General features: G+C 38.0%; 1 long non-coding RNA gene across 1 annotated transcript in view; it reads left to right on the top strand.

Annotated features, from left to right (window-relative positions):
- Window positions 1–23,654: 23,654 nt before the first annotated feature.
- The window catches only part of LOC111731136, a 151,998-nt gene continuing 147,842 nt past the window's right edge, over window positions 23,655–27,810 (top strand). Inside the window, exon 1 of the long non-coding RNA XR_002776973.1 lies at window positions 23,655–23,739. This is a non-coding gene — a long non-coding RNA (uncharacterized LOC111731136). The remainder of the gene's footprint in view (window positions 23,740–27,810) is intronic.

The raw sequence follows: 27,810 nt of genomic DNA, 5'->3' as shown, positions 1-27,810 counted from the left end.
GGTTCAGGATGTCAGGACCTTGCACGGTAAGAGAAGGGCATGGTAAGAGGTACGGGGAAGGCTTCATGGAAGGATCTTCAAGGAAGGATCAGTGAGGAAAAGATGTGAGCTGCTTTATTGCTTTTCAAGAATTGAGGAAAAAGTGATGATATTTCGTTTTTAAAAAAGTTTGTGTTCTGGAAAGCTCAGAGGTTGTTTTTATTTTTTAGGCAGAAGTGGTGACGTCTATCAATATATAGTTCAGTGTCTCTTCTAGAAGGAGAACAAGAAGACAGATGCATGCATTTTCTTCCCAAGCATCTTGATTTCTGTTTCTCAGCATTCCCTACCTCTTAGCCATTCTCCATTGTTCAATCCAGTCTTGTTTGTTTCTCTTGCTGGACTTCCCCCTTGTTGGTCTCCTGGCTTAGTAGGGCGATGATGGCTCACTTCCCACAATCCACATTCTTTTTCTCTGGTGCTCCCAGCAGAACATGTTGTCCAGCTGTCAGGATGGACTTTTGTTTTCTCCGATGTTGATTTATTGTTCCTCCTTATTTCTCTCCCTTCCTATCATGTGCCTGGATGTTCATTGCTGGATGTGCAAAGTGTCTCACAATGACAAATAAGCTGTCATTTGAAGAAATCCAATAGTGGTCAGCCATACTGGTTTGCGTATAACTAATGTGAGCATCCGTGCGTTTGGGGACATCAAAGGACGGAGCTGAAGTCTAAGTAGAAACACCCAATGTCAAGTTTCTTCTCAGGAGTTTGAAGATATTTGAATGTCCACAGCCATTGTGCTCTTGTCTTGAACTTTACTATAACAACGATGAAAGAGTCTTCAGAACTCTGCAAGTGATGTCCAGTTCCTTTGTAACTTCTCCTGGGGAGTATGAGTGAATATAGAGGAGTTCGAATATCAGATTTCAGAGTTTGAATCTTATCCTGCAAGCCACAGTTGTCAGTAAGGGTTCTCAAGTAGAAATTGTTAAATGATCTGTTGCAATTAGTGTTAGGGGAAGATCTTTTGATCATATTTGTGATGGTTTGGAGGAAGAAAAGAATGAAGGTTATAAGACTACTTAGTGGTATCAGTTTGTGTTGATGAAGTTTCAGATAATGATGATAGCAGGCGAAAAGAAAGAGAGGAAAAACATGAGAGATTTTTAAATAAAATGGAAATTCTCAGTTGATCTAAGAGCTCTGCTGGAAAAAACTTTCCTCTCAGTTTAATGATAACAGAGACAATGTACATTTATTCCCCATTTATTGGTTATGACTTTTAGTTGACAAGACTGTCTAGCATCTCTGTTAGGCAGCTGCTTTCTGGTGTTAAGCCACTTTCTGTTAAGGCCGTAGACTTACCTAACAAAAGGACTCGACTGGGCTTCAGAAAGATGAGGAACCTTCCGAAGCCTGCCTACAGGAGTTGGAGGTGCCCCCAGGTGCAGTGGGTGGGAGGGGAAGGAGCCTTGGAGCAGGGAAAATGCAAAGAAGTGGGTGGGAGAAGCTGCCAACACCTAAGGCTGGGTGATGATGCCCTGGCTGTGCCCGTGCAAGGCTGGCATGAGTTCAGTGAGAAGATTAAGCCAAAAATCTCTGGGGCTCTGTTGGATTTGGCCAGCTTAAAGCTAAACAGCGAACGGCTCTGCCTTGTCGGTGAGAGGAGCCCAGGAGCATGGCTTCTTGGTGAATGTTTCTTTTGTTGATAACAGAGTACAAGACCCATCACGGTTGATCTGACGTAGTGAGCAAGGTTAGAATGTCATTGTCATTCTTCTTTGGGAATTCTGGGCCTAATTGTACTGTTGGACTCTTGAGTCATGCCTTCCTAACCTCGGAAAAAAAAAAAAAAGGCATCTTTATATAAAGATACCAGATTTTCTGTGTGCACAGTCTCCAACTCCCCCTTCACTCCTACTGGATATGGAGGGTTACTGACTACCTGGCGTGAGGTTAGGTGTTGTGGGAAATGCAGAGAAATGTTTGACCTTTTCCTGTGCTCCATGAATTCTCGAGCTACTTCTTAATGCCCAAATGTATTTGAGGAAGAATATCTGTTTTCTGGAAATATAATACAGCAAGTGGTTTGGTATAGAGTTTACAGGTTTGGATTCAATTAACATTTACTGGGTGTCTATCTACTCTCTGCCAGGCATTGCTGCAGATGCTTCTTATCTGCCAGAGAAGAACCGCTACCCTCTCTTCCCACAGGAAGAACTGGGACCCAGAGAGAAGAACGGCCTACCCCATGGTCATAGAGTGGATGGGGGAGCCAGGTCTCCTGAGATTTGCTTATTCTAGAAGTTGCTTGGGCCTTTCTGTTGTGTGGCCACCTCAGTGGAGGGGGCGTTATACATGCTTCCAGCATTGCCTCTCAGGGTGGGGTTGGGGCAGGAGGGAAAAAAAAAAAAAAGACAGGATGACTTAACCTGCTTAAACCAGAAAAGGCAAGTTGAAATTAGCTTTTACTCCTGTGAACATCGGCTTGTCATTCATTCAGGTATAAGTTTAGACGTCACTTTATATCAGGGAGGACAAATCCATAGTCCTAGGGCAGCCAAAAAATCTTCAGTTTCACACAAGGCTCCTGAAACAAGTACACAAAGGATACAATATATGTGTCATTGAATCTGCCATTACCAAGAGTCAGCCCTTAGGAAGACCTAAAGTGACATTATGCTCTAGAGACACATGAGGGCGCTCAAACCAACCAACAATGAGATGTTTCTTTTACATTAAAAAAAAAAAAACAGTTGTGAATCCTGGCTATGTTAGATTGGCCATTGTTTCAGGCTATCAGGATGCTTTTTAGGAGAATAGCTCACATTTGTGGTCTAGGTCACTCACCTGTAACTTAGCCAGTGAGCTCACAGACGAGCACGGTCCTGCACATGTGGAAGTTTTGTGTGGATAACATTCTGTGAACCATCCTATTATTGCCTAATAGAAAAACAGGTTGCAGGCAAGTTTCTTAAGTATTCTGCCCCAGTGCTAAGGGGAAGACAATATCTGTACCTAACTGTTCAGGGCAGATTGAGAGGATACATCAGATAATACACCTGTGTTAGTCTGAGCTCCTTGGTTTAAAAAAGGGATTCCATTTCAAGAAGGTAGTGAGCATTGTTCCTCATTAGTGAAGAAATGAAACTTCTTTGGCTCATTTTTCTACTTAGTATTTTTTTTCCAGTGGTCTGCAGGCAGAGGTCAAGGCTGAATAACTTTGCTCTATTTCTGACACTCTTTTGTGCCTCTCTTACTGCTTGGAAATCTTCCAGGAGAGGGTGGGAGGTGAGGTGAGGGGCATACCTGTGCATAAGTGTTCTGCTGCTTCTCAGTCCTGTCCCCAAACACCTTTGTGAAGGAGACATCTGCACTCTGTTAAATGCAGGGACTGATGTGAAATGACCGAGGGGCAGAACAGGCTTGTCATATTGCACATGTCTGAGAAAGCCTTCTCACCCTCTCACCCAAACGCTCAGTGCAGACCCCTCTAGTTTGAGATCAGGGCTTACCGCTTGCAGCCAACAAAGCCATCCATCAGTGTGCGCTCTTTAAGCCCTCTGTGCCCGCAATGGCGTCAGCGCTGTGGAAGTACAGACAGTGCCGTGAGGGGCATGACGTGGTGGCACAGACCTGGACACAAGGCAGCAGATACACAGTGTTAAACCGTGAGCTGTAACAAATGAGACTGGTGGGCGATGCCAATGAGTTTGTGAAACAGAAATGAAGAAAAAAAAATCCACTTCAACAACCGGTGCCGAAGCATCACTCTGACATATTTAGCCTAAAGCCAGCTTGTCATTTGCAAAATGCTGTCCAAGTATAAAGAAGTGTCTTGCAGCCATTCCTGAGTGCTAGACAAAATCTATTATTACTAGTTTATTGGCTGAGAATGGGGGATGTGGAGAGGGAACAGCTTTTACACAAAGTTACCTGGCAAGTCAGCAAAGGGGCCAGACTAGGAGATTATAGATTTCTTTACTTGATGTTTGGAAATCTTGCCAAGAAATTTATTATGGCAATTCAAATGCATTTTATAATCAAGTTGCATTTAATACGCTTTAGGCTAAAGTGCAATTAAGATAAACTAGTTCCTGGCTGTGGATGGGTATCATGGGAGTATCAACATATTCTGATTACTCTATCAGAGTTATAGAGTGCAGAATGCAGAGTCAGAATGTAAATGGTGAGGGTTTTACAATGGTACTGAAAATGGTCGCCAAGTGCCATTTTGTTTGCTTTCACGGAACATGGTCTTTGTCAGCTGTTTGGGAAATGAACTCTCTCAGCCTTTAAAAAAATTAATTGTAGGGAAATTTAGTGGAATAAATGGAAATCCAAATGCAAAGGAAACAGTCTGGCCTCAAGGTAAGCATTTTCTTGAACATGTCATTCTGCACTCTCTAGCGACAGAGGAAAGGGGAGGAAGAGAGAGACAAAGTTATAGCTTTGGAGGAAGTGGTGAAATCCTTAAGGGCAAAATGTCACCAGGGGAGTCACTACGCTAAGACAGGACATTTACCTTGGAACACTATGGAGCAGTGGAATATTATTCTTTTTGTATAGCAAATTTTAATAATATTTTCATTGCTTTTTTCATATTTATACTTAGAATAATTTTTGACATAGTTATAATTCATTGTCTTTACTGTTTCTCTCGTTAGATTAACAAAGGAAGGGCATTTTCGTGTGTGTGTGTGTGTATGTGTGTGTGTGTGTGTGTGTGTGTTGGGGGGGACTTTATTCTTCATTTGGTGTTTAAATCACTCGCAGCAAACTTTGGGATACGCAAAATAATGAGAAACGAGCCACATTATTAAAGTCAAACATTAGAAATGAGAGGAATATTTCCTAATGGGATATTAAACAGACCTTTTAAAACAGATTGATTTGAAGGAAGGGTCAATGTTTTGGGCTTTTTTATTCATAGCTTCTCTCTTTTTTCCTCCAAAGAAGTAGAGAAATGGACTGACAGTTTAGACTTATTCTATGAGTCCACATGTCTTTCCAGCCTATAGAGAAAGGTGAATCAATACAGAATCATTCCTCTTATGACCTGGTCGTCCTCACGCACAAACTCCGCATCTCAAACTGAGCTGACTCTGAGCTGGACTTAAGGAGCTGCCTTCTTGTCCAGTGACAAGGCTCTGAGAATTCGTACCTCTCCTTGTGTGTCTCCTGTCAAGCAAAGGAAATCTCTTCAGAAGACCTTTAGAAGCTATGAGATTTTCTTTCAGTCCCTCTCAAATCCCTTCCTCCACTCACTCCTTAAAGTGTTGCCTTTTGCCATGAATTGGAAAGAACCACTGAAAGCCTGCAGCTCTTTTTAGGAGCCATGAATGCAAAGTCACCAGCTGTAAAATGGGTTCCTTGAATGGCTTTTCCCAGGGTGAGGCAGATTTACTGAGAGAGAGCTATGCCTTGCCTCAGGATTCTGCGGCTTTTGCCAAAAATGATTTGCTGAGTGGTTAAGAATCCACACCCACTGTGGGCTTGTGAAAGGTGGGGGAAGGGTGGGGAAGACCCCTAACCTACTTCACTATTAAGTGACTAAGTCTGACTGCTGCTGTCATGCCAGGGGCTTGGTTTATCATTTGAGTTCTTAACTGAAACTTTCCAGCCCCAGGGTGTATGTGTGTGTATGTGTAACATCATATGGTGTATACACATGATTTAAAGGTGTGGCCCTTACCAGGGTAACCAACAACCTTTCTAAACCCTAAACTCTCGTTCTAGCGGAGTTCCTGAATCACAGCGTAGCAGACATGTTTCAGTGCACCCACATTCCATGAACAGTATATTTTTATGTGATTATATATGAGGTGTTGAACAGCAGTTGACTAGTTGGTGTAATGTTACATTTGTAGATGTTTACTTAAATATCTGTTTCAAATTTCTGTTTTCTTATTGTATTTTTTTCTTTTGGAACCAGCAAAAAATTTCTACCCAGTTCTCAATCACCTTTAAGCTCTCAAAGAGCTCATAGTCGTTGGGCACCATCCTGTGGATGACAAAGGGGCCGTGCGCTGAAGCCGACAAGCTCAGGGGAGGCCAGCATGTGGGCCTTACAAACTCAGAGAGTGAAAGTAACCACATAGGATGGCCTGAACATAGAAATTTCTACCTAAAAGTGGGTCATGAAGAGTAGTTACATCCTAGGCCTGTAGCTTCCTTGATAAAGGTCAATCTTTACCTTAAGTGAGCCTGTCTATTGTCTTTTTGCATCTAAGATAACATATCTTTGAAATGTCAGAGTTGTCTTTCCCAGACCCCTCAGGGCACAGCCACTAGAGCCAGGAGATCACAGACCCCTCATTGTTATCTTGTTCCCCACATCCCACCTCTCCTTGCTATAAATATTAATTGTGAACTATCCTGTACCCACTAATGTAAAAGAAGTACGTATTACTCTATTTTGCCTTTTTATTCAACCCCAGAGGTTTCCCCACTTTGCTTTTTCCCACCCCTTTAATCTACCACCAGTTACTTCATGTAACCCTCCCTATGTCTCCTCCTTTTATTCTAATGTCTAAAATACTCTGTAAAACTACCATTCTCTGGAGCATTTTCTGAATCCATTGATTTGGAGGGGCGTTGGTTCCCCATGAGCATCAGCATATTAAAGTCACCCAGATATCTTGCAAGAAGAAAGCTTTAAATTGTTTAATCTGATGTTTCTCAAATGTATTATCAGACAGCTTTTTAAAAAAATGAGTATTACTTATTAATATCCTGTAGTACTAGTGTTCCTTGGAACTAACTTTGGGAAATGCTAGTTTTAAACCAATTAGCTCCCACTCTTCTCTGAGTTTCCCTCGGTCTTGCTGTGAACCAGCTTTATCCCCGTAACCTCAAACTCCCTTCTTTCTTTACAGCCATACTCCTAAATAGACTTAATATTACTTGAATGTCCACAGGCGTTTTACATATCTCATTGAATCTTCATAGCGATGGTGTAACATAGGTATTATTATGCATTCTGTACTTACAAAGAGAGTGAAGTTCAAAGAAGCACAGTAATTAAGAAGTCATGTCTTGATTCAGTATTAAGTCTGACTAGTGCATGATTCTAATGAATGGTATTCTATAGAAGAAAACTAAAGCACTTAGTTCAGATGTACGTATATTTAGGAAGACATTAGAAAGCATGTGTTTTTCTTCAGGTTCCTGAAAACTCTACCTTCAGCAGAACAAAACTCTTCTAAACTGTCTGTTGGAGCAGAGCAGGGAGGGCAGGATCCCAGGTTCTCCTGAATGATATTTCTTCTCCAACTTAGAAAATTTTTCCAGCTGCTACCGGTAATTCAGGGTTGTCAGGCCAGGCTGCACCCAGATGTTTAGGAATGCTCAAATTTTGGAATTTCTCTTTTGGGGAAACTCTTGGAATTTCTCTGCTGGGTTCAGCTTTTCATTGGCTGTCTCTGCATACTACTTCTTCTACTAATCACTGCTGAGTCTGCTACTGGTTATCCAAAATACTGCAGCCAAACAAAATCATTGGGGTTGTCCTTGTCCATTGTTTCTTTCTTTGTCCCATTGAAATAGCTCTTGCCTCTTGCTAGGGAATGGCACAACCTCTGATCGAGGGTTATTTTCTTGTCTTAAAAAAGGAAAGGAGGAGCACAACGGCTGCTTTGATGAGTCTGGGACAGTGTGACAGTTCTTGGCTTTCTCTTTACTTAAAGCTCTTTAGAGTGACAGCTATTACTGCTGCTTACTTGAGGGGTCCCAAGTGCTTCTTCCTCTTCAAAACTTCTGTGAAAGTTCTGGGCTTATGCCTTTCTCCAAAAAATCTAATTTTTAAAAACACTGCTTTTGTAGAAGAGCATCTGCGTGCCATCTAAATAATTGATTCTTCGTTAGTAAGGCCTTTCGTCTGGTTCGTAAGGCTATGAATAGTTACAGCTTTCCCATGCCTCTTTTGAGGGAAGTAAATATGGCGAGAACGGTAATGTGCACATATATACTCTCCAGGCTTTATAACTGTGTGAAATCACAAATTTAAAAGCCAAATTATTGAAATTGAAAGGATTACCCATGTTATTTTATTTTATTTTTTCTTTCGCACTCTTTCTAAGATAAGAACATCAGCAGGGCTAGGGAGAAAATATGTGTCAAGTACTACTTCGGCATTTGACATGTTATGAGGGGAAAAAGTCCAACCACATTCTTAGGTTATACCATCATGTTCTATCCTCTGTTAATATCATTAGTTTGCTTAAGTGGCAGTTACAGGCTAGCATAAACAAGTAGTCATGAATGTACTAAGTGTTACAACTCAGAAATTCAAGATAATAATCAGAATGAACCTGGGAAAGTGTTCAGAGAGGGTTTCCTAGAAGGGGAGGTGTTTAGCTGAAGTCTGAACAATGACTAAGATGTAGTTAAACATAGTGGTGATAGAGTGGGGAGGAGGGCTGGACTGCACAACTCTAGGGATCACCAGTTATACCCTACATGCGCTGTGTATGATGTGCTCTAGGTATTCAACCCTGATGCGAACGTATGTGAAGCAGGAGAAGGGGAGAGTTTTCTAGTAAGAAGGGAGAACACGCAGGACCATCCTGAGATGCAGTATGTTGGGTGCAAGGAACGGAAAGATGTACAATATGGTGAAACTTAAGGAGAGGAAGGTTAGGTGACATTAGATAAGACCAAAGAGGTTGGATGGGGCTAGATCAAGCATGATTTTGCAGTTTATGTTAAGATTTTTCAACTCTTTTCTAAGGGCAATGGGAGACAATTGAAGAGGTTTAAGTAAGCAAGTGTGGTTGGTAAGATTTACATGTAAAAAGTGTATATTTCATACTACAGTATGAAGAATAGACTGCTTGAAAACTAAGGTAGAATAGATAGATTAATAGGAGATGAATGATAATGAATGATCTTTGGATCACGGTGATCGTGGGATTGAAGAAAAATGAATGAGTCTGATAGATACGTAGGGTATTGGATCAGTGGAATCAGGTAATTGATGTTTAGGGTTGGAGGATAGCGAAGAAAGAGTAGACTCAATGACGACAACTGGATTTCTGTCTTGAATTGGATGGATGGAGGCGACATTTACTGAGATATGAAATACTGTTGGGAGAGAGTTTTTTGGGTGTAAATGTAAAATGATGACCTCGGGTTTGGACTGAATTCAGATGCTAAGATATTTAATGGGAGATTTTGAGTGGGAGCTTGGATATAAGGATCTGGAGGTCAGGAAGGGAATCTGAACTGGTGTTATAAATCTGGTCCTTGTCAGCTTATAGAAACCATAGAAGTGTTTGAGATTATTTGAGGAGAAAGTGTTGGAATTGAATCAAAGAAGGCCAAAAAAGAAAGAGGTGTGTGGAAATCGCACATTAAATGGTTGGGTACAGGAAAAGGGGGTTGCAAAGGAGATTTAAAAGGTGAGTTCAGAGAGATAAGAGGGTGCAATCAACAAAAAAAGCAAGAGAAGTGGATGTTTCATGAAGAAGGAAGGGAATAATGAACTGTTCAATGCTATTGAGAGATTAAGGATACAAAGTAGAATATCTCCAGCTGCAAACAGCAGAATCTGACTCAAACCTGCTTAAACAACTGGGATATATATTGACTCTTCTAACTGAAATTTTAGAAATATGCAAGGCTTCAAGTGTACCTTATTCTAATGATTTTGCCTTCATTACTCTGGATTTCCTTAGGTATATCCTCCTCTGTGAGTTTGTTTTACATTTAGACTATTTCCCTCACGGAGACAAGATGGTTGAAGTTGCTTCTGGCTTCACACCAGTACTTCCTGGTGTCAAAAGTGAGTTCGTCTTTTCTACTTGCTCACAGTTGAGAATGAGAAAACATTTTCCAGAAGACCTTGATAACACTCCTAGCTTATTAAACTGAATTGACTCACATGCTTATTCCTGAACCAAACCCTGACTGTAAAAAAAAAAAATTGCACTTAATGGCATAAATGTGATTTGCCAAAATTGTTACTGCTAAGGGAGTGAAGATACATAAGCAATGAGGCTTATTCTGGAAATAGGAATAGAGTTATCCTTTTTTGAGGCACAGAACTGGAGTTCTTTTGGGAATGATTAAAAAAACGATGGATGTAGGTTGGGCAACCAATAATGTTCACTATATTAACATAAGCAAGGGTTGATAATTGTACATTAGAATTCAAAAAAGTATACATATTTATTGAGGTATGATCCACATATATTAGATCGTGCATATTTAGAAGGGTACCATAAACCTATGACCAGTATCAGGATGAAGAGCATATATCCATCCATAATGGTGGAAGTTTTCTCATGACCCTTTGTAATCATTTGCTTCCTCTTTTCCCTCCATTATATTGCTCCCTCTTTGTCCAGTCCTCAGGCAATCACTGTTTGCGTCTTCTGAGGAATTTATCCCTCTTATCTAAGTTGTCTAATTTATTGATATGAAGTCATTCATAATTTTCCCTTATTTCCTCTCAATATCTGTAGACTCTGTAATGATGTCACTTCTCTCATTCCTATTATTGGTTACCTATGTATTTTCTCTTTTGTTCTATATTCTGGCTAGAGAATAGTTCATTGGATTTCTTCTTTTTTTGTAGGTCTTCCATATGTTATTAAAAAATTTAAATAAAAAAATATTAAGTTTAAACACCTGCCTAAAGCAAGTACCTTTTCAGTCACAGCAAGTTTTAACAATTCTTTTAAAAATGTTGAGGTACTTTGTACAAGATAATCATTTTCACATTGTGAAAATTCACAGTGTGAAAGATCAGAAAATAAAAATTAAAAGTCCTATTTTGTATCTCACCTTCGTCCCTTTATACAGTTTCCACATACCTTGACCTCCCAATGTGATTGTTCTTAACAGTTTGGTGAATATTCTACTAGGTACAATGTTCTATACAATGTTCTCATTGTTTTAAAATTTAAATAGGATTACATCACATACATTGCTCCATAATTTGCTTCTTTTCTTTAAAAATATTTTGTAGACACTTTTCACTTAAGTATATACAGGTAGATATTATTTGAAATTGTTTTATAGAATTAATGTGCAAAATATAGAACCAATCCCCTAAGGAGGGGACATTTAGCTTGTTCTAGTATTTTAATATTACAAATTACTCCACATCATTGTCAATTCTTTTTTGGGCACATCTAAACCTTTCTGTAGTCTGTTCCTCAAGGTGAAATTTCTGGGCTAAAGGGTAAGCACATAAAATTTTACGGAGGCTGAAAAAGCATCCTGCTTTACACTACTTCTCTGAATAATCTACGAGAGTAAATATTTCATCCATATACTCACCAATGCTGAAAATACCAGCAATTAGGAAATATTTAGTGAACTCAAATTGTCATTTTAATTTGTTTCCTAGATATTGTCTTTCAAAGTGGATTCTTTCTTCTATTTTTAATATATTTTCATTTTTTTTTTTTGCTTTATTTCGGTTTTCTACTCTTTTTGAGTGAATATTGTCAATTTATGTTTTTCCTAGAAAAAATTTTTCATGTACATTTTCATTACATTGGTATAAATTTCCCCGTTGTATTAGTCTCTTTGAATTTGTAAAATTTCCCCTGTACCTGTGATTAAGACCATTTGTTGGCTTTTAATATTGCTTATTTGTATCTTTTCTCTGTCTTTTGTTAATGAGACTTGGTAAAGATTTGTTCATTATATTGTTTTCAAAGCACCATTTTTTCCCCATTTTATTGTCTTCTATTTTTTTGTACTGGATTATTAATTTCTATTTTTATTTGTATTAGTTTATTCTTTTAACTTTTAAGATGTTTGTTTTGCTGTTTTATAGCCTTTTTTTATTCAAAGTTTAGTTAATTTATTTGAAAAATCTCTTGTTATATAATGCATTGAGTATATTTCCCTGAAAGCTATTTTTGCCACATGGTAAAAATTTTGTTATCAGGTACACTCATGTATCATTTTTTTCTCAATAACTTATAATTTCTTTTTGGAGTCCTTTTAAATAATTATTTTGATTACTTCCAGTTTTCTAATGGTAGCAGTAATATTTTTGAACATATTTTGACTTATGTTTTTCTAGTGATGGCTAGAGTTAATATTCTTCCTCAAGAATATTAGCATGCTACAACTTGTGCTTTTTCTACTTTTACCGCATCCCAAATTGTTATCATCTGGGATTTTAGAGCCAGATTCAACTTAATATTTTAAAGTTACAGAAGTACTTGTTTAGCTTTAACTATGGGTTTTTTTTATTGGATTCTCTAGTAACCACTATTTACATATTTCCTATTTTCCTCTTTTTAGGCACATTTATGTGACTTGTTTGTTTTGATGGAGTAAATCATTAAGTCATTCTTTCAGAGAGGATCTCTGGTAAATTTTCCGAGATCTTACATGTTGAGAACATCTTTAGTTTTCCTCATTTAGTTTTAGTTCGGTCAGATATGGAACTCTATATGCAAAATAATTTTCCCTTAGCTCATGGCAATAGTTCTTCACTACTTTTTAGCATCTCGTATTACAGATGAGAATTTTGATGCCTATTTAATTTTCATTCCATTGATAGTAACCTACTTTTTAAAAAATTTTCTGGAGCATTTTGGTTTTCCTATTTATTTTTAGAGATCTGAACTTTTGTTAAATTTGTCCAGTTGTAGGTTTTTTGTTTTAATTTATTTGTATTTATTTTGACTTTAATATTTTGAAAGAGAAAACATTAACACGATTCGAAATTTAAAAGGCACTAAAGGTTAATTCGTGAAAAGTTTTCCTCCCATTCCATTACTAGCTCTCGCTTTCCCTCCTGTGAACAACTGATGTAATCAACTTCTTGTGTATCATTCCAGAGCTGTCCTCACTTTGCCACCTCCTGCCCTTCCCCCTCCTCTGTGGTAGCATCTTATACGCATTACAACGTGTTCAAATATTTGATGAATATTTTTTCCAAATATAAAATTCTGTATAAGTTTGTTTCCCTTAGGCACTTCAAAGATGTCATTTCATTAAATTTTGGCCTCCACTGTTTTTATTTTAAATTTATTTTTATTTTCAATTATAGTTTACATTTAATATTATTTTATATTAATTTCAGGTGTATAGCATAGCGGTTAGACATTTATACAATTTATGAAGTGATCCTCTGACTAGTCTAGGACCCACCTGGCACTATACATAGTTATTACAATATTATTGACAATATTTCCTATGCTGTACTTCACATCCCTGTGATGATTTTGTAACTACCAATGTATTCTCTTAATTCCTTTGTCTTTTTCTCTCAGTCCCCCAATCCCCTCCCATCTGCCAACCATTTGTTCTCTGTAACTATGAGTCTGTTTCTGGTTCGTTTATTCATTTATTTTGTTCTTTAGATTCTATTTTATTTTGTTCTTTAGATATAAGTGAGATCACATGATATTTGTCTTTGTCTGACTTATTTCGTAGCATAATACCCTCCAGATCCATCCACGTTGTCACAAATGGAAAATTTCGTTCTTTTTTATGACTGAGTAATCTTTCATTGGTTATATGTACCACCTCTTCTTTATCTAATCATCTCTTGATAGACACTTAGGTTGCTTCAATGGCTATTGTAAATAATGCTGCAATGAACATAAGGGTGCATATATCTTTTTGAATTAGTGTTTTGGATTTCTTAAGATACATACCCAGAAGTAGAATTGCTGGGTCATAAAGTAGTTCTATTTTGAATTTTTTGAAGATCCTCCATACTGTTTTTCATAGTGGCTGCACCAGTTTGCAATGCCACCAACAGTGACAAGGGTTCTCTTTTTGCCATATCCTCGCTGACACTTGTTGTTTGTTGATTTATTGATGATAGCCATTCTGACAGGTGTGAGGTAATATCCCTTTGTAGTTTTAATTTGCCTTTCTCTGATGATTAGTGATGTCAAGCATCTTTTCTTCTTATGTCTATTGGCCATCTGTATGTCTTCTTTGTAGAAATATCTATTCAGGTCCTCCGCCCATTTTTAAATTGGATTGTTGGTTTTTTTGGTTTTAAGTTTGTGTGTGTGTGTGTGTGTGTGTGTGTGTGTGTGTGTCTATTAAATGTTGGATATTAACCTTTTATTGGCTGTATCATTGGCAAATATTTTCTCCCATTCAGTAGGCTGTCTTTTTGTTTTGTTGATGGTTTCCTTTGCTGCGCAAAACCTTTTAGTTTGATTAAGTCTCATTTGTTTATTTTTTCTTTTGTTTCCCTTGCCCAAAGATATATATCAGAAAAAGAATTACTAAGAGCAATGTCAGAGAGTTTACTGCCTATGTTTTCTTCTAGTATTTTTATGGTTTTGGGTCTTGCATTTAAGTCTTTAATCCATTTTGAGTTTATTCTTGTATATGATGTAAGAAGGTGGTCCAGTTTCAGTTTTTGTACTAATGTCCAGTTTCCCCAACACCTTTTATTGCATAGACTGCCTTTACCTCATTGTATATTCTTGCCCCCTTTCTCATAGATTAATTGACCATATAGTTGTGGGTTTACTTTTGGGCTTTCTATTCTGTTCCAATGATCTATCTGTCTTTTTTTTATGCCAGTACCATACTATTTTGACTACTATAGGCTTGTAGTATAGTTTGATATCAGGTGTTGTTTTACCTCCAACTTTATTCTTCTTTCTCAAGATTGCTGAGCCTGTGTCCACTTATTAAAAGGCACAGAGCACATCAAGGCCAGCCACCACCCACCTAGGGTCCCTGGACTCCTTAGAGTTCTCTAAGGACTGCAATGTGGGGCCTGCTCCCCACCACCGAAAGAGCCTCTGGCAGTGCTGGAGTAGGGTGGGGTGGAGTATCTGATAGTCACCAGGGTGGAGTGAGCAGAATTCACCAGGCTAATTCAGATTCAGATTTAACTGTGTAGGGGGAGGGTTCAACACAGGGACAGTGGCAGGTCGCCCTCTAGCCCTTGCCCTGAAGCCACGCAACTCAGTTTCTACTTGTATATCCCTGGTGCCCCTCAAACTGCTGTCCCTCTGCTGGTGCCCAGAGTGAGTGCCTATGAATGAGTGAGTCTAGGCCTTTTAAGAGGGTGCCTGGGTTTCTAGCACTCCTCTGTCTCACCAGGACCACAGAATCTCTGCTGATTTTCATAGCCAGATATTGTGGGAGCTCCTCTTTGGGACACTGATGTTTCTGACTGGGGAGCCAGGTGTGAGACTGGGACCCCTCGCTCCTCAGGGGGAACCTTGGCAATTGACGTATCCCTCCCGATTCTCAACCACTACATTTGGGTGTGGGGCCAGCTTGTTTCATGACTTCACTCCTCCTACCAATCCCCACGTGGCTTCTTTATATCCTTAGTTATAGGACTTCTATTCAGCTAGTCTTTGGATGGTTCTCCAGGTTGAATGTTCTATGATTTAGTTGTAATTTTGAAGTCGTCATGGGAGGAGGCAAGCACAGGATTTATATACCCCACCATCCTGACTAGAACTCTCTTGGCCTCCATTGTTTTTTGCTGAGGAGTAGCAGTCATTCTTAACTGTGTTCCTCTCCATGTAATTGGCTCCTTTTTTTCCCCCTCTTGTGGATGATTTTAAAATACTATCTTTGGTACAATTTTATAATAGTATTCTAGAGAGTGGTTCTTTTTATATTTATCCTGCTTAGAGTTATACTGAGTTTCTTGGATCAGTATTTTTCATCAAATTTCGGAAAATTTCAGCCATTATTTCTTCAAATATTTTTTTTTCTGCCTTATCTGATTCTATTCTCCTCCTGAAATTCTTATTACACACATCAGAACATTTTATATTTTCCCACAGGTCCTTAAGAATGTGTTTACATTTCCTCAATCTTTTGTTTTGTTTTTTTTTTTCATCTGTGCCATAAATTAAATTTCTATTGCTCTGTCTTTAGACAGACTGGGCTAAACATCTAAGATGACCCATTCACCTGACTAGTAGCAGATGCTGGTTGTCAGCTGGAAGCATAGTTGGAGCTGTCAAATATACCTAGCTGTGGATTCTCCATGTAGCTCGAACTCTCATACCATGGCAGCTGTGCGAGTGTTCCGTGAGACACAAATAGAAACTGTAGGGTTCATAATCTTTCCTAAGAAATCTCATGAGGTCACTTCCACTGGATTTTCTTGATCTAAATGTTCTAAGGTCAGGCCATGGAAGTGTGGCACAATAACTTTGAAGAAGGGCGTGCAAGATGGAGATACTATTGTCATCTTTGGGAAATACAGTCTGTCATAGCTCCTTTAGAGTTTTTGCCTGCTAAATATTTTATCTGGGCAATCTTGCTTTTGGTTTCTCCTGATTACTTTTTTTCCTTTTATGATAGGTTACATTTTCTTGTTTTTCTGTGTGTTTAGTGGTTTTTAATGGAATCCTAGACATTTAGAATGATACATTGTAGAGACTCAGTATTCTGTTATCTTTCTCTGAAGATTGTTGAGGCATGTTTTAGCAGGCAGTGACATAGCTGGCCGATCATTTTGAATTTGTGTAAGTTTGATTTTATAGCTTATTTGGATGGATATTTCCCAAACCCCAAGAAGTCTTGGCAGTCCCCTATGAAAAGATAGATCTCAACTTTCAAACTCTCACTTCCAAAAAGTTCTTGTCAGGGCTTGGTTCAAGGCATTGCTGATTCTAGGAAAGCCTAGATACATTAGGGCAGTATCCTTTCTCTTAAGGAAATCTTTTCTGGTAATTCAGCCCGCCGTCAGGGTATAAATGAGGATTCTCCATGTCAGCAGGGTCAGAACTCCCTGGTCTTGCTCTTACGTCAGCAAAACCCAATCTCTAGAATCTCACTTCCATTCTCAACCTGAAGCAATTGCTATTTATCCGATAAGCCTCGAATGGAATTCTCCGGTGTAGGTACAGCCTAGCCATCATTATGGAGGTACCCAACAGAGATTTTTGAAAACTCCCACTCTCTTGTGTAGAATCCATTATTTCAACTGATCTGAACTTGGATTTCTGCCTCCTCAGCCCAATAGGATTGCTAGGTAGTGCTCATCTCCTGAGTTTCCTTCCTAGATACTGCAGTCTTGTTTTCCAGGGCCTGTTATCCAGGGCCTAAAAGAATTGCTTCATATACGTTGTCCAGCTTTCTGTTTGTTAATGATAAAGAGACTAGTGTGGTACCAGTTACTCCATCATGGCCACGAGCAGAGGTTCTGTCAATTTTCTTATTTATGAGTTTTCAGTTTTGTGTCATATTCAGAAAAAACTGTCTCCATTCTGAGATTACAATAAAAAATTCTCTCATATTTTTCTAGTAGTATTTATGGTTTTAATTTTTAAAGATTTTAATCTCTGATCTAAGATTTATTTTTATGATGTGTGCTATGAAATATAGAGCCAATTTTATTTTCCTTCAAGATAGTAGTCCCCAAACCATTTATTTTAAAAATAAATTATTTTTATTTTTAAGCCACTTATTGAAATGCCTTTTATGTAATTTATTGTATTTTAATCCTTGAACATATTTCTTGACTTTCTAGTCTGTTATTGTGGACTATCTGTTCATATACTAATACACCACTGTTTAATTGTAACTTTATAATGCATTTTAACATATAGTAAACTATTTTCTCCTCATTAACCTTTTTCACAATTGTAATAGCTCTTCTTATTTATTTTTCATGTCAACTTTAGAATAAACTTATACTGTTGAAAAATCTCATTGTTATTCATTTGATTTACAAATTAATTTAGCAAGAATTGTTATTGTTATCTTTGTGATGTCATTTTATTCAAGAATGCATAAATGCATTCTTTCGCCTCCCTCGGTAGCCCATCCCTTGTTAAATTCACATATAGATACATCTTTGCTGTGATATTTTTCATGTGTCATTTTTCTACTGTATCTTCTAATTGGTTGTTGTCTACATATATTAAAGCCTTTGGATGAATAATATTCTATCGTATGTATATACCACATTTTCTTTATTCATTCATCTGTTGATGAATATTTAGATTATTTCCACACTTTGGGTATTGTGAATAGTGTTGCAGTGAACGTAGGACTGCTAATATCAATTTGAGATCTGACTTCAATTCTTCAGTATAAATAACTAGAAATAAGATTGCTGGATCACATGGTAGTTCCATTTTTAATTTTTTTTAGAACCTCATACTGTCCTCTACGGTAGCTACACCATTTTGCATTCCCACCAGCAGTACACAAGGGTTCTACCACTTGTATAAAGTTTCAGTTAAATAAGATGAAAAAGTTCTGGAGATCTGCTGACAAGCATTGTACCTATAGCCAATAATATTATATTATACAATTAAAAGTGTATCAAGAGGGTAGATTTCATGTTAAAAGTTCTTACCACAATTAAAAAAAAAAAAAAGCCTTTGGATAAAATGTGGGTATTATTTCCTCACTTTTAACCAATTTTTAACGACTCCCAGTGGTGATGTAGATGTTGCCCTTTTACTCTAGCAATATCACATTTGCAAAATTAAAAAGAAATCCGCAAACAATAACAAATGATATTCATCACAATGTAATCCCTCTACCTTGAAAAGTGAATAAATAATACAAATCCCCTTTTAGCTCATGAGGCAGTTGGAGTTTGTGGATACTTCTTACTTCATATTTCTCAGTTGATGAGGTTGCTGTTATTTGATTTGTTTCTGCCAGGACTTTTAACTTTTCTTTCTGGACATTTTTTTCTTAATGGGCTTCAAGCCAAGAACCTGTTATTGGCAACTCCACTCACCTGAATAGGTTATCAAACATCCCAGGATGATAATTATGAGCCATAAGCTATGTGATCACCAGCTACATGCAAAATGGCCAATGCATTCCTTTCATTCAAAACCACATCTGGATCTCTGGGAAACAGCCTATATGCCTTTGACCTCTTTCTCACTCTTTCAGTGGAATTTGGACCTGTTAGCTCTTTGGGTGCTTTGTGTTCACCTCTAGCTACCTGGTCAGCTCAGTAGCAGATGTTATAACTGAGCTACTTATACTCCCACCTCCCAGGTCTTCCCCCACCTTCGTTTTTATCCAGAAAAGGTAAGATCCTGGCTGCCAGCATTTCTGGAAATATTAAGGAAAGAGGGCTGGAATCTCATATCCCATCCCTTTATGGGAAATTACTCTCTAGTATCTACATAGACCGTGGTGCATAAAAAATGATGGTATACCCTCATGTAAGAACTGAAGGTGCTTAGCTCTAGCCATATTGTTCCAGGGGGCAAGTTTCTTCTCTTTGATGCTAATGATATCAGTGACACAATTTTCTCTAACTACTGCTACTGTCACCCTTTTATGACTTCAGATCTGAGAGTGTAGTGGGTACTAGGCAGAAAGCTCAGGACATAGAATAACTTACGTCCCTGATGGGATGGGTCATCCAGGTCCAATTCTGGATGCACTGCTTTTTTCCGTGTGCCTTTGGGCTATGTCTCTCGGCTGCCATTTCCAGGCCACCCACCCTGTATGGTGGCCTCCTTTTGAAATGGTGTTCTCGTTCTCCTCTGCTTTTCAAGAGGATCTGTGCATTACTCAAATTTGAGAAATGGCAGAGTAAAGCAGTGTTTCTAGCCAGTGCTAGTAAAAACGCCAATATGTTCCATAGTAGGATCAAAGGTCAATGTGACTCCTTCTAACGTTTACTAATGAATCTGTATCAGATTGACTAGTTATCCTGCGTCGCAGTGTAATGGTGGAGCTTAACATGAGGCCAGCTGAATATTGATGAAGGAAGAGGCTTAGCATTTATTTAGAATTTACTAATCCTAACCACGAGGTAATTGTCTTAGTCTGTTTGAGCTGCTATAACAAAATATCACATATTGGGTGGCTTATTAAGAACAAATTTATTTCTTACAATTCTCGAGTCTGGACGTCCAAGATCAAGGTGCCAGCATGGTTATGTTCCCATGTGGGGCCTCTTTCTAGTCTATAGCCAGCTCCTTCTCACTGTCTCCTCACATAATGAGAGGGGCTAGGGATCTCTCTGGAACTCTTTCCTAAAGCCTTAATCCCAATAACGGGAGATTATGTACCTCCCAAAGGCCCCGCCTACTAATGCCATCACTTTGGCCATTAGGATTTGATTATGAGACCATAGCAGTGCTCAAAAAGAGAAATATGAGAGTAGTGGAAGGCAGGGAACAGTCTTCTTTTCACCTACATTTTGCCTCTGTATGAGCCTAATTTGACAAAGACTTAATCAATATAAGACTTATCATGACTGTAGATAGCCCTTTGTTGGTAAGGCCAGTTTCTATCCCCTCACCACACCCACTTCCTTCCTCACCCAGTCCTCAGTTGAGGTTGGTGAGCCCTCGGTTTCATTCTCTGTTTTATTCTTCACATCATCATGTTGGGAGCACTAAACTCTTTATCTCATCATTTTATATTTGAGGTAACTCAGTTCTATTTATCTCAAAGTGCCTTTCCCGAGACTTCTTTGATGATTTGCTCAAGATCTCTTATCAAGCCACATAGAATAATCACAGGCTCCCTTCAAACACTAAGCCGAGTCCCTTGTGAGGATTTTCCTTCTGAGACCAGTCTCCGATCTAAGTGCAACTTCACAAAAGTTGCTGGTGAGCTTACATGCAGTTTTTGCTTGAATTCGTTTGAATTAACTTTAAGTAGAGCTACGGTAACAGTGAAAGCTTTTGACAGGGACAATCATGGGTTTAAGAGGACTAATATGAAGTGAAAAGAGAGTTACAAGTGGAAAATGTGAGAAACTGTTAGGTAGATATATGATTTGATGCCAGCATGTGTGACAGGAATACAGAGGTATTTGTTTACCTGATATCTGAGGGTGAACGTTGTCTTGAGAATACTGGGAAGAAAGCATTCTATGGAAGAAGAAAAGATTTCTGGAGACCTCAACTAAAGAAAGAACAAAGTCATGATTTATTGGTTTCCTCATGGGTGATTTCTTCTTTCTTCTTTGATTACCAACAGTTGGTTTTACATTATTGTGTATCCAACTCTCTCTCTCTCTCTTTTTTTTTTTTAAATAGAGGTAACTTCCAAAGAATTTACCTGTGTATCTCTTTACCTATTCATCTATCCATCATCTAGTATCACAATTTGGTCTGGCATGGAATTTTTTATGGTTTTTTTTTTTCACATTGTACTGTAATAGTCAGATTACACACACACACACACACACACACACACTAAACATCAGACTGAATTCTTTGAGAAGAGGGTCTAAACCTTATTTGAACTTGGTATACCTGGGATCCAGCAGAGGGAGCTTTGGAATGAATGAATGAGCTCATGATGTAGAGAACAGAGACTATACACCTTTATCTTAAATTATTTCTTTGTGTATGTCTTTATAAGCTAAGTGATTAACATGCAAACTAATAGAAGAGTTGAGAAAAACAAGAGTATAAGAAAGTGTTATAGGGATTAGGCACTCAGCCAGTCCTTGAAGGGTGGAGAGGAATTGGATCAATGAATAGGAAGTCGGAAGATGTTTGAGGAAGGAGAATCATGTGAGCTAAGGTGTGGAGTCAGGAAAGTATCAGGTGTGTTTGAGGAACAGTTTGGATCAGCATGCTCAAGATGATGATTTGTGTTGGGGAACGATGGGCAGAAGTCCCAAAGTTTGGTCTGGTCTATAAGCATTCGTATTTTAACTTTTAGGCACAAATGAGATTGTTGGGCAGTAAAGTGGGGTGGAAAGTACTAGCAGCTTTGACGAGAGGACTGCCACAATGAAAGCACAGGGGTAAGAAAGAGTTTAAAAGCACTTTATTCATTCTACACGCACGCGCGCGCGCGCACACACGCACACACACACGCACACACGCACGCACACACACACACACACACACGCATGCCATCACAATGCTAGTGGCTGGGGATACAACATTAAATGAGAGTTATGAGAGTCTATAAGTATCTACCCTCAAGAGCTGGAGAAGAGGTAAACAGACATTTACAATACATGTTGTAAGTTGTTAAGGGGTACATATGAGATAATTGGCCATTAGAAGAAACATCCTTGGAGCATGGGCAGGGAAGATCTCCCAGAAGTGACATTTCAACTGCGGGGTAAAAGATAAGTACCAAGTTGCCAAGTAAAGGAAGGTTTCTGAGAAAGAAAATCCAGAGTGCCATAGAAGGGAGTGTGGCACTTCCGGGGCATTCCAAACAATTTAGCCTGGCATGAGTACCGGAAATGAGAAGATGGGGTGGGGAGATGTGGTGACCAGGAAGTGGTGACTGATGGAGTTGGAAAGGTTTGCCAAAAGTGCCTGGCTTACAAACCTAACCTAGCTAGAGATTGCATTACTAATATTTAAAATATTCTTCCTTATATACCCCCTCTGAGATATTTACCAGATTACTAATTTCTTTTTCATATTATGTGATCTAAATTCATTGCATTCTCTTTCCCCTAAGAGTAAGAGCTTTATTTGGGTACTCAAATCAAAACCACTGTCCTCAATGTACAGAGACTCTAGTTTTCTCTATCGATAGTCTAAATTCTATTAATAGATTTCTAATATTTTTGTCTTTGAGTTCCTGGAATAAAACTTGTTTTACTAAAAAAGCATTTTTCTGAGTATTGGCAAATTCATTTACTACTACTCCTTTTTAGATTTTCGCTTATACATTTTGTCAAAGAGATTGTTTTTTAGCTGTGTTTTTGAGTGGTCAGATGTCAGAGAGGATAAGTAGAACTTGGTGAAATAAATCACTAAGTAACTTCCCATTGTTTTCTATAGTCTAGTACACATTGAATACTATAGGAATGATCTTTTTCTGACATTTTGAAAGCTTTATTATTTAATAAGGGAAGCTTGTAACAGAGTCTTTAGAATTTGCTGAATATAAAATTATGTCATCTGCAAATAGAGACAATTTCACTTTTTCCTTTTCAGTTCAAATACCTTTTATTTATTTTTTCTTGCCTGATTGCTCTGGCTAGGACTTTCAGTACTGTGTTGAATAGGAGTGGTGTGGGTGTGCACCCTTGTCTTCCTGATCTTAGAGGGAAAGAGTATGACGTTAGCCGTGGGTTTGTCACATATTGCCTTTATTATTTTGAGGTAGATTCCTTTTATACCTAATTTGGTGAGAATTTTTATCATGAATGGATGTTGAAATTTTTAAATTGCTTTCTCTGCATCTATTGAGATGATCATGTGATTTTTTCATTCTATGAGTGTGATATATCACATTTTTTGACAAATGTGAATAGTGTAAGTGCCTGACAGTTGGATTTTTTTTTGTAGTAATGCAAGTGCATGACATTAAGTTTTTGATTGCTGACGCATCCACTTCAAAGACAACTATCTTGAATAAACATATCGCCAGCCTTAAGACCAGATAAGAACCAGGCCACCCCACCCCTGAATTCCTTTTGTATTAGACATCTCTGGTTAGATCACTGAATGTTCGACTTCTTGTTTTTCTCTTCCAGTGCTTTAATTCCTGCTCATATGTTTTAAATTCACTAATAAAGAGTGAACCTGTGAAACCCTAGACATCCTACCCTCCATCTCAATAAAAACAGAAGCCAGACATTCTCCCTCCTTCCCTCCCTCCCCACCCACCTCTCTCTCCCCACCCCCACACACAGACTCTCTCTCTCTCTCTCTCTCACTGTCCCCTATGACTTTGCTGTGGCCGCAGGCTGGCTGTATATTCTCCAGGACCCATGAGCAATAAATCTCATTTTTCCCCATAGTTCCCTGATAGTTATTGCTGAAGTGAGTCTTACAATCATGATAAGGACCACAGGTCTGGTGGAGCCACAGCATTGGTTGCAAAAGGGAAAATATTCGTAGGGGCTCTCTGTGGGCCCAGGTGAGTGCCCCTAGAAATTTCTAGCTGACAGTATCACTACGGATAGGCTGATACCAGCACAAAACAATATATTGAACCATCCTTGCTTCCCAGGAATAAATCCTACTTCATCATGGTGATTGATCCTTTTACTGTGCTGCTGAATTTGATTTGCTGGTATTTTATTGAGAATTTTGGCCTGTAATTTTCTGTTCTTGTAGTATCCTTATCTGGCTTTTGTATCAGGGTAATGCTAGCCTCATAAAATGAGTTTAGGAGTGTTCTCTCCTCTTCAAATTATTGGAAGAATTTGAGAGGGATTATTATTAATTTTTCTTTAAATGTTTGGTAAAATTCGCCAGTGAAGCTATCTGGTTCTGTGCTTTTCTTCTTTGAAAGATTTTTGATTATTAATTCAGTGTCCTGACTAGTAATTATTCTATTCAGATTTTTTATTTCTCTCTGATTCAGTTTTGGTAGGTTGCATGTATAAAAGAATTTATCTATTTCTTCCGGATTGTCTAGTTTGTTGGCATATAATTGTTTATAGTAGTTTCTTTTGATCTTTTGTAGTTCCATGGTATCAGTTGTAAAGTCTCCTCTTTCATTTGTAATTTTGTTGATTTGGATCCTCTCAGAAAAGCTTCTATTTGTATGAATTTTACTGCGAGAACAACTTTAACTAATGAATTTTGTTTCTTTGTATAGTGCTTGCATCTTATCATTTTTCCAAAGAATTTGTGATTGTGGTTTGCATTTCCAATTTTATATAAAAATTGCTTTAAAGTGTTTTCTAATTTTTAAATTGGTTCCCCCATGAATTAAAATGATTGCTAAAATTTTCTTTCTTTTTTAGGAATAATATTGTGATAATAGATTTTGGTCTAGATTGGTATAAGCAAATTTTTGTAAAGGGTCAGATAGTATGGCTTTGCAGATAGAGAGCCTCTATTGCAATTATTCAACACTGCTATTGTAACGGGCAAGCAATCATAGACATTATGTGAAAAAATGAGCTACGTTTCAAGTGGTTTTGTTCCAATGAAACTTTATTTGCAAAAGCAGATGGTGAGTTTAATTTGCCTATAGGTCACAGTTTGCTGACCCCTGGTCTAGACTACTCTTGATTTTTTACAACTTAGTGATTTTAAAAATCTCAATGTAGGATTAACTTTTATAAATATTCTCTAAATATTTATATGTAATTTATATGACATAGAATATATATATTCTATATATGTATGGTAAAATTTGATTTCTTAAATCTTATCACATATAATTTAGGCCATTTTAACCTTTTTTGGGCCAAGTTTCTCAATCTTTGACAAATCAGTTCATTTCTATCGATTATAATAATTCGATTTGGCACAAATAAAATTTCTGCCAGTTGTCCTCTAAAAAAATTCCAGGAGAGCATCAAAACGTCTTTCTAAAAAAGACTATGAACTGGTAACTCATCACTCCATAGTTATTTTTGTTTGGCCTTTACAATGGGGTTTTTCGTTTGCTTGTTTTTGCTGGAATTAGTGTTCAACACTTAGATATCGGTAGATTTTATATCCTTTACTCCATTAAATCTAAGATGTCTAAGATGCTAGGATTGATTTTAAGATGTACCATTATTTTATATAGCACTAAGGAAGAAAAAAATTGCTGCCAATTGTAATCGTAAGACATTATTGATTGTAAGATGTATCCTTATTTGAAAACTGTGAAAAAAATGTACCTCAGTTTCAATGTACTATCATAAAGATCTGGATTTGTGGCTTCCTTTATACATGGGAGGATCTGATAGCATTAGGACCACATTGTCATATCACAGTAATGAGGCTGGAGTTGAGTACTAGCTGCTCCTTTTGAAGGCTGTGAACTTTGTTCCAAAATTCCCATCTGGCTCACTAATTTATGTAGTTACCTGCAGGTGTGACCCCTGCTCTATGATGATAGACCAAATCCAGAGCCACATTCTCCCTTCCCCGTGGAAATAGATGGCTTCTTGTAATATTGGAGAGACTACTTGACATCTCATTCTGCAGCATTTGAATTGTGATGACTTCACCAGCATCTGGAGCTTCCTTGATGAAAGAATAGGTACTTTAATAAAGTACATCTGTGTGATGAAGGTGCCTCCCAAAACAAAACACGTCTGCCCTTTATCTTTGGATAGATCCTAGGTTCAAACTAAGAATCATGGAAAGCATGGTTCTTACTGTCTCAGGATAGCAAGTTTGTTCCTATTTCCTGATACTAAATGATCAGAAACATTGAGATCCTTTCTCAGTAGAAGGCTGAAACATTTCTTTAAGTGATTAAAGAAATGGACATTTACGTATCCAGTAGGATTTATTTTTAATGTGATGACAAGAAGCTAAAATATTTTCTTGTTCAGTTTAATATTAAATACCTAGCAACCATTTATGTATTCATCGTAGATACTTTAACACTATAACAAAACTTTCTTTGCTTTTGGCTATGAATTCTAATTTGTTTACCATAACTATAGCTCTCCCTACTTTTTTTCTTGCCACTTACCTAGCATATCTTTGCTTGTTCTTTTATTTCAGAACTTTCTCGTTTTGTACCCAGAAATGATAGAGGATGAGAAGCACGGTATTTTCCAGCATGCACTGCTTATAGGGTTCCTCTTGTTTCTCTCCAGCAAACAGCGCTTTAGGGTCACTCCTGGAAGACAGTGAACTACTGCCTTCTTCCTTCTTTCAGCCCATTCGTTTTCGTGAGATATCTTTTCTTGTTTCAAAGAGCGAAGCCTGGTTTTGCCATGTGGAAAAGTCTTGACTGGTGTTCCAATCCATCTCTTCTCAGTGGAAATTACTCATAGAGTCTGATATTACATTGTTTCTAAGCCTTAGGTTTTGGTGTAGTAAGTTCTTATATTTCTCTGTACCCTCAGTGATGTTATACTGTGAATTTGGTAGAGTCGGGCACCATTTTAACCAAGAAATTCTAAGGGTTGTTTTTCATCACTGATCCTTCCTCAGCTGGAAAGGGAGTTACCAGCCGTGGGTTAACGTTTCTGACTTCGATGTTTTTTTTTTTTTTTTTTCTTTTTTGTTCAGCATGAATAATTTTGGAGAAAACAATTTTATTTACTTTTTTGCTTAGTGTTTCCTTTTCCAGAAACATCAAGTACGTTTTGACCATTACTTAGAAACAATGCATAGGCTGTTTGGGTCTTCTGTGTTTGGTATGTGTGTGTTTTTCTAAACAGATGTTGAGTAAAATCTTCAGGTCATGTGTGAGGCAGAATACTTAGAAGAATGCTTCAGAGCCCTGCCGACTTTAAACAATTTGTTAAATCCATTGTTTATTAAAGTGAGACAATGGAAAAGAGGAAGTAGTGGAAAGCTGCTTGGTTAATATTAAATGAAAGTCATCCTTCTCCCCAACATAAGACATGTCAAACCACAGTAAATTATAAACTAAATGAAGTTTTGAGAGCTGGTTCAGAGATCTTTTAGCCAAACCAAACCAAAACACAGCCCTAATGGCATGAGTTTCATGTGAGATGTTTTGCCAGAGGTGAGTCTGCAAAAGGTGGATTCTCAGGGTCAACCTTGGGATAACTCTCCAAGTTGAAGAGGTGTAGTTGGTACAAGCCTTGAAAAGAGTGGATTTAGGAAGACAGGGAAGATTTTCCTGCTAAGATAAAAGAACTGGCACCACTTTAGACTAACCAAATGCTCAGTTTTTAATGTGTTTTCAAGTAAGATCAAACATCTACTCCAAGCAGGCTGCAGACTCCCAAGGAAGCCGAGACAGCCAGGCAGAGGAGGCAGGGTTGGAGGGGTAAGAAAGATTCCTGGTTGCCTTACTTGATGGTTAATTTTACGTGTCAACTTCGCTAGGCCAAGGCACCTAGATATTTGGTCAAACAGCGTCTAAATGTCACTGTAAAGGCATTTTTTAGATAAGATTAACATTTAAATGGGTAGACTTGAGTAAAGCAGATTACTCTCCATAATGTGGGTGGGCCTCAAGTAGTCAGTCAGTTCAAGGTTTTATTTAACAAACACTGTGGTCTCCTGAGGAAGAGGGAGTTCTGACTGCAGATGGCCTTTGGACTCTAGCTAT

The sequence above is a fragment of the Pteropus vampyrus genome, unplaced genomic scaffold, assembly GCF_000151845.1.
Source record: "Pteropus vampyrus isolate Shadow unplaced genomic scaffold, Pvam_2.0 Scaffold350, whole genome shotgun sequence".
Lineage (NCBI taxonomy): Eukaryota > Metazoa > Chordata > Mammalia > Chiroptera > Pteropodidae > Pteropus > Pteropus vampyrus.
Note: the sequence above shows the minus strand (reverse complement) of the source record. Positions and strands in the feature narration are given on the sequence as shown.